Raw genomic sequence first — 17,093 nt, 5'->3', positions numbered from 1 at the left:
GTCTCTGCTTTTTAATATGCTGTCTAGGTTGGTCATAACTTTTCCTCCAAGGAGCAAGCATCTTTTAATTTCATGGCTATAGTCACCATCTGCACTGATTTTGGAGCCCAGAAAATAAAGTCTGCCAATATTTCCCCATCTATTTGCCATGAACTGATGGGACCAGATGCCATGATCTTAGTTTTCTGAATTTTGAGTTTTAAGCCAGGTTTTACACTCTTCTTTCACTTTCATCAAGAGGCTCTCTAGTTCTTCTTTAAGTTCTGCCATAAGGGTGGTGTCATCTGCATATCTGAGGTTATTGATATTTCTCCTGGCAATACTGATTCCAGCTTGTGCTTCACCAAGCCCAGCGTTTCTCATGATGTACTCTGCATATAAGTTAAATAAGCAGAAGGACAATATACAGCTTTGACATACTCCTTTCCTGAGTTGAAACCAGTCTGTTATTCCATGTCCAGTTCTGACTATTACTTCTTGACCTGCAGGCAGATTTCTCAGGAGGCAGGTCAGGCGGTCTGGTATTCCCATCTCTTTCAGAATTTTCCAGTTTGTTATGATCCACACAGTCAATGCCTTTGGTGTAATCAATAAAGCAGAAGTAAATGTTTTTCTGGAACTCTCTTGCTTTTTTGATGATCCAACGGATGTTGGCAATTTGATCTCTGGTTCCTCTGCCTTTTCTAAATGCAGCTTGAAGATATGGAAGTTCACAGTTCACGTACTGTTGAAGCCTGGCTTGGAGAATTTTAAGCATCACTTTGCTAGCGTGTGAGATGAGTGCAATTGTACAGTAGTCTGAGCATTCTTTGGCATTGCCTTTCTTTGGGACTGGAATGAAAACTGACCTTTTCCAGTCCTGTGGCTACTGCTGAGTTTTCCAAATTGCTGGCATAATAAGTGCAGCACTTTCACAGCATCATCTTTTAGGATTTGAAATAGCTCAGCTGGAATTCTGTCATCTCCATTAGCTCTGTTCATAGTAATACTTCCTAAGGCCTACTTGACTTTACACTCCAGGATGTCTGGTTCTAGGTGAGTGACCACATCATTGTCATTATTCAGATCATTTAGACCTTTTTTGTACAGTTCTGTGTATTTTTGCCACCTCTTCCTAATCTCTTCTGCTTCTATTATGTCCTTGCCATTTCTGTCCTTTATTGAGCCCATCTTTACATGAAATATTCCCTTGGTATCTCTAATTTTCTTGAAGAGATCTCTAGACTTTCCCATTCTATTGTTTTCCTCTATTTCTTTGCATTGATCAATGAGGAAGGCTCTCTTATCTCTCCTAGCTATTCTTTGGAACTTTGCATTCAAATGGGTATATCTTTCCTTTTCTCCTTTGCCTTTCCCTTGTCTTTTCACAGCTATTTGAAAGGCCTTCTCAGACAACCATTTTGCTTTTTGAATGTCTTTTTCTTTTTGCATTTCTTTTTCTGGAACATTCTTTGTTGGTGCATAGAAACAACTGATGTTTGTTTATTGATTCTGTGTCCTGCAACTTTGTTGAATTTATTACTTTTAGCAGTTAGTGTTGGATTATAGATCATTTGACCATGTATATTCAAGGTTTACTTCTGGACTCTATTTTATTTCACCTGTCTATGGGTTTATCTTTATGCCAGTACATTGTTTTGATTACTGTAACTTTGTACTATGTTTTGAATCTAGAAGTATGAATCTTCCACTTTGGTTCTTCCTTAAAATTGTTTTGGCTATTCAGGGTTCCTTGAGATTGCACATGTATTTCAGGATAATTTTTGTGGCAATAGAAAAATGTACCATTGAGAATTTGATAGCTATTACATTAGATCTATAGATGGCTTTGGGTAATATGGACATATTAACAATGTTGTCTTCCCATCCATGAACATAAGATGTCTTTCCACTTGTTTTGTGTCTTAATTTCTTCCAGGAGTCTTTTGTTGAATTCAGCGTTCAAGTCTTCCACCACCTTCTTGATGCTACTATACATGAATTATTTTCTTACTATTTTTTGGATCATTCTTTGTTAGCGCATAGAAACAACTGATGTTTGCTTATTGATTTTGTGTCCTGCAACTTTGTTGAATTTATTAGTTTTAGCAGTTAGTGTTGAATTTTTAGGTTTTCCTAATATAAGATTATGTCATCAGTGAACAGAGATGATTTTACTTCTTCCTTTTCAATTTGTATGCTTTCAATTCTCAATTTTTTGGTCTGCTGCCTAGGTTTTTGGTCAATTGGTAAGTTTGTGTTTTTTTTTTGACTAATTATTTGGCTTTTGATATTGTCACTGTGTCTGTTTATAATATTAACAGTCTTATTGAACAATTCATCAGATCAGTAATGCCTGTATATTCCAATACATTCAATTTTAAAATCAGCAATTTAATGATAGAATATGAGAAGGGAATATTTTTCGATGAAGTAACAAAAGTAGTATCTTTAAAATTTTTATTATGGAAATTATTTTATGTATGAAAACACAGTTAAGAGTAAAAGGAACCTTCAAATACTCATCTTCAGCTGCCACAATCCTGGTCAGTCTAGTTCCATATACATACCCATTCATTTCTCCTGACTTCCAGAATATATTTATTCTATGATATTATTTCATCCACAGGTATTTCAAAATATATGTACAAGAAGAAACTAATTATCACACCATAGTCACACTAAAATTTTAAGCACTTCCTCTTTAATATTATCAAATGTATACTGTAGGAACAATTTGCTGGATTGTCTCATAATTTTTTAGGGTGATTGTTTAAATAACTATAAAAATAAAGTCTACATATTGCAATTAGTTGCTATATTTCTTATATTTTATGTAATGTAACATTTTTCCTTTTTCTACAACTTATTTAAAAATTTAGTCAATTATCCAAAGGAGTTTTCTACAGTCCAGATTTTACTGATAGCATTCCTGTGGTATTGCTTGATATGTTCCCTCTCCCTCTATCTCCTTAAATTGGTGGCAAGATCTAAAAATTTGATCAGATACAAGTTCAGGGCTTTTTTTATTTGTTGTATTTGTGTGTGTGTGTGTGTCAGGAATATTGCATAAATGGTCTTGGATACTTCCATTCAAAGGAGTTTAATGACTGATTTCCTCTAAAAAGCAGCTTTGTATGTGTGTGTGTGTTAGTTGCTCAGTTGTATCCAACTCTTTGCAACTGCATGGACTGGAGCCCACCAGGCTTCTCTATCCATGGAATTCTCCAAGCAAGAATATTGGAGTGGGTTGCCAGGCTCTCCTCCAGGGGAATCTTCTCAACCCAGGGATTGAAATCAGGTGTCCCACATTGCAGGCAGATTTTCTACTGTCTGAGCCACCAGGGAAGCCCCCAAAGCAGCTTTACTCTTCCTTAAATATTTTTACTATTTTAGAGTAACAATTCTTTACCATTACATAGGACTTTACAGTTTTGAATTACTTTCATATACACAAATACACTGACCTTTACAATACTGCTGCAAGGTAGGTGTTAGGTCCAGAACTTGATTTCACCCAATTACAAACTCATATGTTAACCTGTTATCGTTCACTAATGCTGGCAGAAAACAGCAGGCTCCTGGGTCAGAGAGCAAGGAATGCATTACTTATGGCACAACAAGCATCATGAATATCAGCATATTTGTGTTGCTTTCCTTTTGTTCTTAGTTCAATGGGAGTGATGTGAAACGACCCAAATGGATTCTGCACATGCAGTGGGGTTTTGAGTCATAGCTGAGTAACACTTAGCTTGGGGGATTGACCAAATTTATAGCAAGCATCTCTTTGTCCAGGAGACAAGTAATTCTCTCACCTCTGAAAGTCACCAGGTACATAAACAATCTTGAAAAATGACCCATGGAAGAGTGGTCAGAGTCTTAGAGGCACACCGGAAAGACAAGTAGGATTGCTATAAGTCCAACAAAGAATATTCTTCTAGCATTAGATACAATAGACTGTTTTCTAACATATCTAAAAAGGACATTAAGGCTCCATGTGAATTAGGGTCACACAGTAAACAGCCAGTACTAAAATCTAAGGCTTCTGAAATGCATTCTTTATATCATCTTTAAAAGAATGAACTGTAGTAGCATGGAGGTGGTGACAATGCAGCTTTTCTCTGACTAAGGTTTAAATGTAGGGAAAATAAAAATTTCTAATCATGTGCTTGAATCAAATGTGACTTATTACCTCAATTCTGCATTATTAGTATAATTAAGAAACACCCAAGATAATGTTTCTACATTCCTAAAATAAACAAATTCAAAGCAATTATAGAGAACTACAAGTCTACTGTCACAAAATTACTGAGATTCAAGTCCCAAGAAATATTAGCTTATATGTGAAAATTTCAAAATACACAAGGAAATAATTAATCAGAAATAAGAGATAGCAGTCATGATAAGACTTACAGTTATTAGAAGAATTTGATAGAGACTATAGTGTATAAGTGTCTAAAATAGAGTTTCAAAAAAATAAGAAATTACAAAGAGGTGAAAAATAACTATTTGATAAAACACTAAAGCTTTAAAAACAAAAAAGAATGATGAAAAATAAAATCTCAAATAATGAGTTTCAGCTCAGACAAAACTGAAAAGATTAATACTAGAAGGCAAATCAAAAAAAATTCTCCAAAGACAGAAACAGTAAGAAAAAGAAATGGAATATGTGAAAGAGTTATTTATAGTTATGGCCAAAAGAATGGAAAGATCCTGATATTCCCATGATAAGAATTCCCAACTGAGAGAAAAGAGAGAGAATAAAAATTCAGTAGAGTTAATAAAACTATGTATAATGTATAAATGTATGAGTCCAACGTAAAATAAATCTAAACCTAGACAAAGTATAGTGATGTAAGAAAAGAGATTTTTTAAAATGGCAATCAGAAAATAAAAATTAACTATGAAAGTATTATAATTAGAGAAATAGGAATATATTCATTAGTAAAAATTAATGTCAGAAAATATATTTTCAAATTGCTGAGATAAAAATATTAAATTTTACATGATAACTAATCATTTTGAAGTTAGAGGAAAAAGATGTTAATAGATTTTTTAAAATAAGACTTTATCAACTAAGACGCTCACTGAAAAAAATTGGCATGGAAGAAGAAAATTAAACTCAATGGAAGGACACATACAGTAATTTATTTACTCCTTCAACAAATGTTACTTAAGCACTTCCTTTGTGCCAGGTATTTTTCTTGTTACTGGGATTATAACTGTTCAAGAAGCAATATCTATCAAATTATTTTCTGTAATTGAAATTACATGAAATCACATAATTATATGTATAGTTTTTTACAATTTTAATATGCTTTTATAGCATATTTAAAAGCAGTCAATATTTCTTTCTTCACTCTCTTAACCATCCTAGTCTGTGTTAACCTTGAATTTTATTTCCCTACTGAAAAATATACTTCCTTTTATGAAACAAGTGCTATGCAGTCCAACAATCCGATCACTTAGAACAACAGTCTACATTTTCTGATACAATTCTCATCCTCCCGGCTTCAACAAATACTTACTAAACTGAATTTAACTGAGTCTAGTTGAATTGGATTAAATTGATACAAATATATCTATGCTTGTTGTTATTTTTCAGTCACTCAGCCATGTCCAACTCTTTGTGACCCAGTGGATTGCAGCATGCCAGGCTTCCCTGTCCTTTACTATCTCCCAGAGTTTGCTCAAGCTCGTGTCCATTGAGTCAGTGATATCATCCAACCATCTCATCCTCTATCTCCACTTTCTCCTCCTGCCTTCAGTCTTTCCTAGCATCAGAGTCTTTTCTAATGAGTTGGCTCTTTGCATCAGGTGGCCAAAGTATTGGAGCTTCAGCTTCAGCATCAGTCCTTCTAATGAATATTCAGGGTTGATTTCCTTTAGGATTGACTGGTTTGATCTCCTTGCAGTCCAAGTGATTCTTAAGAATATTCTCCAGCACCACCACAGTTCACAAGCTTCAGTTCTTCAGTGCTCAGCCCTGTTTATGGCCCAACTCTCACATCCATACATTACTACTCATAGCTTTGGCTGTATGAACTTGTGGGCATATCTGCTTTTTAATATGCTATCTAGGTTTATAAAACTTTGCTTAATCAATGCCAAAAATGAAGTCAGTGAGAGCAAAAGGGAGAGCAAAGTACATAAACAGTACAGAGTTGAATATGGGACTTAAGAAAGACAAAGATATTTCCAAAGGCATCCACCTGCCCTCCACTCTTTTGGTATTCTTAGAGAGAATCGTAGATGGATAGCACGTTTAAAAATAGCTCACACCTAAAGGGTTAGATCACAAAGAACAAACAGATCAAAAGCAGGATGTGGCTGTGCATTTTATAACGTCTAAAGCAAAAAGGGTTCCTTGGTTCATTAACCATACATCACTCATTACTTCCAAGCATTACAAGTGCATGACATCGTCTTTGTCCTTGGAAAAACAGCTGTAATTTGACTAAATCTGTCATCAATGTTGCTAAATGACAAGGCAGAAAATTACACAGCTGATGTAACTGTGCAGCCTAACTATTTTTAAAGTAATCATCTGTACAGAATAACAGTGCAAGTGGTTATCTTTATACAGAAGACAGGATCTAAGGACAGAGGGACAGGACTTCAGTGGTCAGAACTTACCTACCCAATCCTGACCCTTGTCAGTTAGGTGGTAATGGCATTCAAATAATTATGATTTAGGATGACAGAATGAAAGAGGCTTTGGACATGCCTTCTCCAAATGCCTCACTTTTCACAAATGAGGAAACTGAGGACTTAAAAGGCCCAGGTTGGTGAGAGAAATGGGTTGATTTTTATAAGTGACTCTTGTTTTTTTCTTATGAACCTATTTAAGAACTCTGCTTATAACCTTCTTTTTACACTGATTCTCCAGAAGAAATTTATAGTGAACAAAAGTATTGTTTAATAACCAGCGTTGTTTCAACAGCTGAGAAATTCACTTAGTGATATTTCTACTACTAGAATGCTCACTCTCAGCTACTATATGATATATTAAGTAATAGGCTAATTAAATCACCTACCACATAAAGCAGACATGGAAATAAACCAGGGGCCACAAGCACATAGTGTGAAAGTATTTTAGATATAATGAAAAGCCGGCAGAGGAGTTAACCAGAGTCAGTTCCAACAGAAACCAAAAATACAATAGATTTCCTAACAAATCTATCTTCAGTTTCATTTTATTTTCAGAAGGACAATTTGTGTGTGTTGATGTGTGTATGTTGAGTACCTGATTTTATCCGTTTAGGCAAATGCTTATGTTCTCTTCATTCTGTATGATGACTTGGATACAAACATTCACACCATTAAGTAGACAATTAGTGATTTTTGACTTACAAGTAAACTAACGTGGCATTTTGGAATATTCTCATCAGTATTTTCTATAAAACATTATGAACATAAGGCAATTAAATACAAAATACACCTTTATATTTCCTGGAACTATGCAAGAAGCCAACACGTGTTCATTGAACTGAAATATGTATATTCATATATACATACATATATATGTATGTAAATGCCCAGCGCATTTCCATATGAGAAGGCTTATCTCGGAATATTTGAGAGCAGGAAGTTCCCCTTGAACTTCAGTATCCTCCGTGCCTATGCAGTTCAAAGGTACAACTGGGAGGAAAATTATTTTTGAGTCTCTATTTTTCTTTCTCTGTACATGCTGCGTAACCAACATAGCTACAACTGGAGACATAAGTGTTCCACAGGCTTCCATGTTTCCTTTTCAGCAAATTTCGGGAAAAAAATTGCTGGAATTGCCATTCAGTGATCAGAACAGCTTGTAATGTTTTATCCCCTTCCTGAATACATTGTGATCCATAAAGGAAAATTACATGCGTTTTATGTAATACATTGTAATATGAGTTTCAAAAAATGCAAAACTGGAGCATGAGCCTTTTGGTAAACTGAATATTTCATATCCTTAAAATATGAAAAACAATGTTTCTGGAGAATTCTGACTGGATGTGTCCTTGACTGAGATGCTCCCTCCATCTTCTCACCCTTATGCTTGATAAAGCTTTATCCAACGTGCTGTTTCTGAAAGAGGGAAATTGTATTATATGCATTATTTAGTCTTATAAAACTGTAGCAGAAAGTACCTGGCTCTATCAGAATGATTACCTGCAGGTTCATAACACAGGACCCCATCCACTTGGTGGAAATAAGAACAATATTCAATTTGATAGACTAAGTCAGGTAAATCTAATTATCCCTCAGTGATTTTTTTTTTTCTCATAGTTTAATTAATTCTGTTCAGTAGTCTCAATGTCAACATTATCACACTAGAAAAACATATTTACTAGAGAAGAGTCCAAATTTTCTAAATAATACCAGGCCCAACGTTCAGCCTCTCATCCGAATCTACATAGACTATTCAAAAGGAATGCCTTTTATAACAAAGGAAAATGATGAGATATTGCAATACATGTTGAAAATGGAAGTTTATGTTGTATTCATCTGAACACAAATTTTCTTCCAGTGATTTTAAATTCCAGCACTTAATCTATACATGTGTGATATAAGTGGTAGTTTTAATAAGATTTCCCATTGCTCACAAATTCTAAAAGTGATGGGTTTTATTTCAACTTTATCATAATGGTTATGCTTATAGAACCCTCACATAAAATCTCCACTCTATGATAGCTTGGCATGGTAGCTCACCTACGAAACCTAAAAGTGATCTACTGATTTTTAGGCATGAAGCATAAATATTACTGAAATATCCCAAATACTTTGAGGTTTTCCAAGAAACAAATATGAAATAAAATCAGATCAGATCAGTCGCTCAGTCGCGTCTGACTCTTTGCCACCCCATGAATCGCAGCACGCCAGGCCTCCCTGTCTATCACCAACTCCCGGAGTTCATTCAGACTCATGTCTATCGAGTCAGTGATGCCATCCAGCCATCTCATCCTCTGTCGTCCCCTTCTCCTCCTGCCCCCAATGCCTCCCATCATCAGAGTCTTTTCCAATGAGTCAACTCTTCGCATGAGGTGGCCAAAGTACTGGAGTTTCAGCTTTAGCATCATTCCTTCCAAAGAAATCCCAGGGCTGATCTCCTTGCAGTCCAAGGGACTCTCAAGAGTCTTCTCCAACACCACAGTTCAAAAGCATCAATTCTTCGGTGCTCAGCCTTCTTCACAGTCCAACTCTCACATCCATACATGACCACAGGAAATAAAATAGCATTAAATTAATTATTAGTAGCAGCCATATTAAATTTGGTAGCATAGCAAAAGAAGCATAAAAAGAGAAAGAAAACAACTCAGCAAATTCAGTCACGTTCTAGATGTATTTTTGAAACTATTTGGGAGTTAAAACAAAATCATTTTATTTTATTTTGTATTGTGCAATAAAGTTTGGGGATGAGAACTTAGTTGGCAATTGCTGGACATTCTTATCAGCAGCATTGGTGCCTACTTGCCAAAGGATATCTCTAGAAAGGAGCCCAACACTTACCTCTGAAGGCCTACCATATATAATTTTCCCAAGATACTCCATCATTCTGCAATTGCATAATTACTAAAGGCTCTAGAGAAAAACTTTAACATTTCTGAACAGGTATGTTCAAGCATATATTGGACATATATATGTATATTCTTTAAAATTCTAAATATGAATAATACTTAAAAAATAAGAGAAGGAAAAAGAACAAAATCATGGTGCTCTCCCAAGTCTATGTACATTTTAAAAATACTGAATATAAGGACCTCACTTCAGGCCAATCAGAACAAGATCTCTGATGACAGGAGCTGAGTGTTTGAAGCTGTATGCTCTAGATAACTGTAATATGCGCCGAAGTCTGAAAACAATAGGCTGAATGTATACACAGTTGCCTAGAGTCCCTTGTCTCTTGCTGTTTTGAACACAGAAGTTTTTTCACATTAATAACTAAATGATATTACATATAGAACAGGTCTCCCAGAGTAGTAGGTTGGCAGAGAAAGTCACTGGATTAGAAAAATATCATCAAAATCATAAGGTTGGAAATGCTCATTATTTATTAACAATAACCATTGGCATTTATTGTTCACCAGGTCCCAGTCACTGTGTTAAATGCTATATATTCACTGTCTCATTTCTCAAGTACACATAGCTAATTAAAAAAAACAAAAAACAAAAAACTAGGTTTTAAGTTGGGGTTGGTCTGACTCCATTTTTTAAAATTTTAACCACTCCACTATAGTATTTCTCAAATGGAAAAATTCAGAACACTGCACTGCTGCTGCTAAGGCACTTCAGTCGTGTCTGACCCTGTGTGACCCCATAGACGGCAGCCCATCAGGCTCCCCTGTCCCTGAGATTCTCCAGGCAGGAATACTGGAGTGGGGTGCCATTTCCTTCTCCAATGGACATTGCACTTCCATGGGTAATTAATCAATTGTGATCCACTGTACAGTTGATTTTTTGAGTAAATGATTTATGCCAGTTTATGTCAACATCCATGTTCATTCTGAATTACCAAGAAACAGCTTAAAAACTAAATATTAGGGATCAATGTCAATATCCATGCTTGTGTTTAGAATCATACTGAAAAATAATTCACACTACTTCCTTGCTCACAGTGAATGAATGAGAAAGGAAGAGAGTGATTAAAAATGAAATGGTCTGATCCTCTCAAGTAAAGGCCAAACTGTCATCATAGTTCACAGTAAAAATGAATACATCATATAAATGCACAGAGGAAACTTATCATGTGACACACAGAGAATGAGTATGCCCAAATCAGAACTCGTACTACTGCCTCCCGAATCCTTCCCCTTAAAGTGGGTGTCTTGACACAGTCCACATCACTGAAGCTCTAGAAATCTCACTGAGGCAGAAGGTCTCTGAATCTTTTTAGCATTTATTTCCAACTCTCTGGCATGTAGACGTCTTACCATTAAGTCTAGAAAAGGTGCTGCTTCTTACTAAGTGCCATCAGCATGAAGGTCATCCAGGTAATGAACCAACATAATACCCTGTAGAAGAGAGATCTTTCTCTGACAAAAATCACGACACAGGGTTAAAGAGTTGAAACACCCCTGATACATAGTGAAGGCATTACTGCTCACCGTGCCAGCTGAAAGCAAGCTGCTTGTGGTGGACCTTATGACAGGGCTAGAGAAAAAAGCACTTGCCAGATCATTAGCTGCCTACCAGGTACCTGGAGATGTGTTAATTGGCTCAAGTAATAAAATCAAACCAAGCACAGCAACTTCAATTGAACTCACCACTTGACTAAGCTTACAATAATCCACTGTCATTCTCCAGGATCCATCTGTCTTCCACACTGGCCAAAAAGGTGAGTTGAATAGGATGTTGTAGAAATCATCAGTCCTGTATATTCCCAAGTGCTTGATAATGCACCAACCTCTGCAATCCCTCCAGGAATTCAGTAGTGTTTTATTTCACATTGTCCTTCATAGAGCCAATTCTAGAGGCTTCAAACTTGGACTTCCCCAACAGTCCTCACAGCTCAGGTCAAGGAACTAATGTGGGGATCTTACCAACTACTGAATATTTCTATTCCAATTATGCATTCCAAAACTGCAGAAATAATCCTGGGCTGGGTTCAGGGGCCCACTGAGTTTCTTGTGAGATGGATCCAAGCCAAAACTCCATGGGTCATCTGACCTCCATAAGTTCCTACTTTGACTGGTAGACCAGACTGACATTTTGAGTCTCCTGGAATCAGTGTCAGTTAAGAATCGATGTCAGTAATACCTAAGAGATCTAATTTTCTTTTCCTTTAAACACACTTACCCTAGTAAAAAGCCATAGGTCCCTTTGGTGAAAGTTGGGAGAAAAACTAAAAGTCAAAATTGGGGGCATTGTATTGAATATCAAGATCTTTCCCCAAGGAGACCTGGCTTCCCCTTCATTCAAAGGGTTCTGGATCTAAAAATTGGTCCAAGTATAGGAATGGATTGAGGAGGCATACCTCTGTTTTTATGACTCAGATTAGAATTTTGTTCATTTGACCAATAATTTCTGTGCATATATGTGTGTGTGTGTGTGTGTGTGTGTGTGTGTGTATACATCTCACAAGAATTTAGTAGGCGTCCTATTTATTTCACTGCTAAGAGCATCATAATAAACCAGGCCACAGGACTGCATTAGTTCTGGCAATGTTCTGACTGCTGATTTGACAGTCCTTTGAAAATAAGGCAACCATACCCACCCTGCCCTGGTGGTTGACTACCACTGTTTGGCCCCTTCCACCTCAAAGTCTAATTACTCCCCTCCCAGTTAGGTTTCCTGATTCAGCAACCTCAGTTTTCACTGTAACGATGGGTGTACGCAGGAGAACAATCATAGACCTTTTCAGGATGCTGGAGCTCCCCACGTAAATTTATTTCTCATAGTTGTGGCGAAAATTGCTTCTTCTGGATGCACCCAGGGTGGATGACTAAGTCTTAAATGACAAATCCACTCTAACACTCTAATCCCCCTGAACCTTTGAAACTGTTCCTGTGAATTAAACCAAATCCCATATGATATCTCTAACTCATTCATTGTTGTCCACCTTGTGGTATTAGATTCCGCTCAGACTCAAGCTGAAACATTTCATGCAGAATGTCTGCTTAGTAAGCTCCTATCAATAAGTTCAGCCAGATCCAACTTTATGTTCCTTCCACCATTCGCTCACATCTTATATACTCATATTCACACATGTTCCCTTGCAGCTTTCTGCCATATAAATTTGAAAACTCAAGTAGTTCTTTTGGAATACAGGGCACCTCCTCATGAGCTACAGTTTGTTTCTTATTCCAGGCCTGATAGAACTTGAATCCAGCTGTAAGTCAAGAGGTAAAAAATAAAGTAGTTGGGGGAGGATCCTGCAGAGAATTACATTGTCTCAATGTCAACTGCCTCAGGGGACACCCCTGTATTTCTCTCAGGCAATGCAGGGTTATTTCCCTCAAAAGTGGGTAGACAAGCCACTTCCACTGAGGATAGGGAAACTGCTTCTACTGGCAAAGACAACCAGTCAGGATTTAGGAGCCCAATGTCCTCAGATTCATCACGGTCTTCCCACATATCCCCATTCCAGCTTTAAGGATCCCATTCCTTTCCAATCAAAGCCATCACTTTAACAAGTGACACCCTTCAAGGCCAAAAGTTTAATTTGCTCAGCCAGTGACAGATGAGATTCTAGGTTTGATTTTCAATGGACTCAACCCAGCATCTGTAGAAATTGAAAGGATCCTTCAGGGCACAAGTAGAAGTTTTCAAGTCATTTAAACAGCACTTGAACTCATCTTTTCTTTCCCTACTTTTTCCATCAACACTAGGAGCAACCAGACAATCAATCCCCTTATATCCACTAGTTTGACATAATATTCAAAAGTATCACATACACAGTTACCCATATCTTTGCCTCTTATAAGTAGGTAATTAAAAGAAAGTATCCAATGGAAATATTTTGTGTATCTCTATTTCCAGATCATAACAGGGACTACCAATGTTCTCTTTACCAATAGAAATGGAATCATTAGCATCTTTAAGTCTAATCAGATTAGTGAATCAATCTAGAAATCTCAGAACCAAGTCAGAACACTCATCAAAACCCTGTTCCTCTAGAATCACTCTTGGTACCAAAATCTCTATTATTTTGGGTTCTTCAGAAAAAATATAACCAATAGGATGTACATATGTTATATATACATTATGATGATTTATTCCATATTATAAAAGTTGACTCACACAGTTAGAGAGGTCAGTACCTTCCAAAATCTGCAGGGTGAATCAACACAGTCCAGTCCAAAGGCTGGTAAGCTCGAGAACTAGTAAAAGCCAATGTTTCCCTGCAAATCTAAAAGTATAAAAAAGCAAAGCCCCGTTTCACATCAATCAGGCAGGAAGAATTCTCTCTTACTTGATGAAGGGTCTGAATTTTTATTCTAGCCAGGTTTTCAACTGATTGAATGAGGCCCACACACACTAAGGAGGGCAATTTGCTTTACTCAGCCTACCCATTTGAATGTTAATCTCATCCAAAAACAAGCATACAGAAACACCTAAAATAATGTTTGACATAATATGTGGACACCCTGTGGTCCTGTCAAGTCAATACCTAAAATTAACCATCACACCAACTATCTGTGTTCATGATATTTTGGGGATTTAGAGCTGGGAGGACTGCCATGCATAGCATTAATTGAGTGATAATTTTAGTGTTAATTTAATCACTGACTTTAATTTATAGGTTCATTTTAGCTTTACATTGTAAATTAAAAGTTTGCATCTAATTGTGTCATTATACGTATTTAACTAACACTGTAGTTAAAATCAGCTTTCTAAACTGGGGCTGTGGAAAAAAGTTTTTTCATTTAAAATTGGCCACAATTTACATAAACAAGATTGAGAAACTGTGTTACATAGAAGGATAACTGCTTTCTCAAGACAATAATAAAGTATAGATATTGTTTAAGGGAGAAGTTTAATGGTGAATCAGAGAAGGCAATGGCACCCCACTCCAGTACTCTTGCCTGGAAAATCCCATGGACAGAGGAGCTTGGTGCGCTGCAGTTCATGGGGTCGCTAAGAGTCAGACACGACTGAGCGACTTCACTTTCACTTAACGGTGAATCTGGGATTCATTTTTTGCCTTAACTGAATCTTATTGCGGAAACGATCTTTGAGGTCTTACTTAGCACCCACTGTGCTACTCTGTGCACTGCACAATGAGACGAGACTAGAATGGCAGCATCCCAGATCTTATCAGTTGGTGCCCAGCTTTAGTATTCCACAAACAAGCTAATATCCATGAGAATGCTATGAGAGACCTTTATCATGTGCATAAGGTATACCATGTGGCTCTGACAGTTTCATTCAATAAATATGGTTCAACTAATACTTAAAAGATTAAAAGACGCTTACTCCTTGGAAGAAAAGTTATGACCAAGCTAGATAGCATATTCAAAAGCAGAGACATTACTTTGCCAACAAAGGTCCGTCTAGTCAAGGCTATGGTTTTTCCAGTGGTCATGTATGGATGTGAGAGTTGGACTGTGAAGAAAGCTGAGCACCAAAGAATTGATGCTTTTGAACTGTGGTGTTGGAGAAGACTCTTGAGAGTCCCTTGGACTGCAAGGAGATCCAACCAGTCCATTCTGAAGGAGATCAGCCCTGGGATTTCTTTGGAAGGAATGATGGTAAAGCTGAAACTCCAGTACTTGGGCCACCTCCTGTGAAGAGTTGACTCATTGGAAAAGACTCCAATGCTGGGAGGGATTGGGGGCAGGAGGAGAAAGGGACGACAGAGGATGAGATGGCTGGATGGCATCACTGACTCGATGGACGTGAGTCTGGGTGAACTCCGGGAGTTGGTGATGGACAGGGAGGCCTGGCGTGCTGCGATTCACGGGGTTGCAAAGAGTCGGACACGACTGAGTGACTGAACTGAACTGAATACTTAAAAAATCTTCTAGAAGCTCTATCTGCACAAGCTGCTGAAATTTTACTTCACATATCCAAAAAAATTTAGAAGACAGAAGTGTACAAAGTTTTTGAGTTGGTACCTATAAGTTACATCCAGCTTTCCATCTTAAAGTCTGTTTTTAATAGTTTCATTGTCACCATTCTTACTCATGATGTATTCATTGTTGGCATTAGAAGTATACACTCACATTTTGTCCAGTATGCAGAAGGAGGGAGACATTGTAAGACTACTTAGAGATGCTCAGGGAGTATCATTTCCCTCTGGTTTCCATTTACTCATGTTTTGCTGTGCAATATCCTACATCCTCACCTCCATCGATACATTCTCTCTGGATTTTCACTTGGAAATTATTTTTTCCCACCTCATTCTGTGTTGAAACTGACCCTTACTCAAAATAACACCTATCATCTAAAGACCCAGTTTCCTTTGTTACATCAGAATATTCTTGAAGCAATAGATTCTCTTTGCACAAAGGTCCTATACTTGCCTAAAAGGTGAGAAACAGGTTCCATGGAAAATCTACAGAGAAACAGCGTACTAAAATTCTTGGGAAAATAACTTTTTTGTATAAAACACTAAAGACACAGTACCTGTGAAAGAAATAACTTATAAGCTGGACTTCAAGAACATTTAAAACTTCTGTTGCAATTAAAAGATGAATAAGTTCTGAAGCTCTAATATATAGCATTATGATTTAAAGAATAAATAAAAACTCTTGTGATACAAAAGACAGTATCAAGAGAATGAAAAGACAAGCCATAGACTGGGAGAAAATATTTTGAAAGACACATCCAGTAAAGGATTGCTATCCAAAATATACAAAGAACACTTAAAACTCCACAATAAGAAAACAAACAACCTGATTAAAAAATGGGCCAAAGATCTTAACAGAGATCTCAAAAAAGATATACAAATAGCATCTGATCATACGAAAAGATGTTCCACATCACATTATCAAGAAAATACAAGTTAAAACAACCATAAGATACCACCATACATCTATTAGAAAGACCCAAATCGGGAACACTGACCCAAATATTGGTGAGGTGGTGAAAAAAATAGGAACTCTCATATCACCGGTGACAATGCAGAATGGTAGAGCTACTTTGGAAGACACTTCGGCAGTTTGTTATAAAATGAAATGTACTCTTACCATTGATAAACCATACTCTTAACCACAAGATCCAATATCCACACTCCTGGTATTTATCAAAAAGAGTTCAAAATCTATCCATACACATAGTCCTAAACAAGGATGTTAGCAGCAGCTTAATTCACAATCACCAGATCTTGGAAGCAACCAAGATGTCCTTCAAGGGGTGAATGGATAAATAAACTGTGATGCATGCCAGTAGTGGATTACTTGGTGCAAAAAAGAAATGAGCTATCAAGCCCTGGAAGACGTGGAGCAATTGTGCATGGGTATCACTAAGACAAAGAAACTAGTCTAAAAGTGCTACATTTTGTGTGATAACGATGTATGACATTCCGGACCAGGCAAAACCATGGAGGCAATTAAAAAGACCCATGTTACCAGAAGTGTGGAGAGGAGAGATGGAAAGTACAGAGGACTTTTTAGGACAGTGAAGATGGAGAGCGCAGAGGATTCTTTATGCCAGTGATGGCGAAGGTTGGTTTTTTGTGTGTAGCTAACATT

The sequence above is a fragment of the Bison bison genome, unplaced genomic scaffold (assembly GCF_000754665.1).
Source record: "Bison bison bison isolate TAMUID 2011002044 unplaced genomic scaffold, Bison_UMD1.0 scf7180017864347, whole genome shotgun sequence".
Taxonomy (NCBI): domain Eukaryota; kingdom Metazoa; phylum Chordata; class Mammalia; order Artiodactyla; family Bovidae; genus Bison; species Bison bison.
This window is presented reverse-complemented; position numbering follows the sequence as displayed.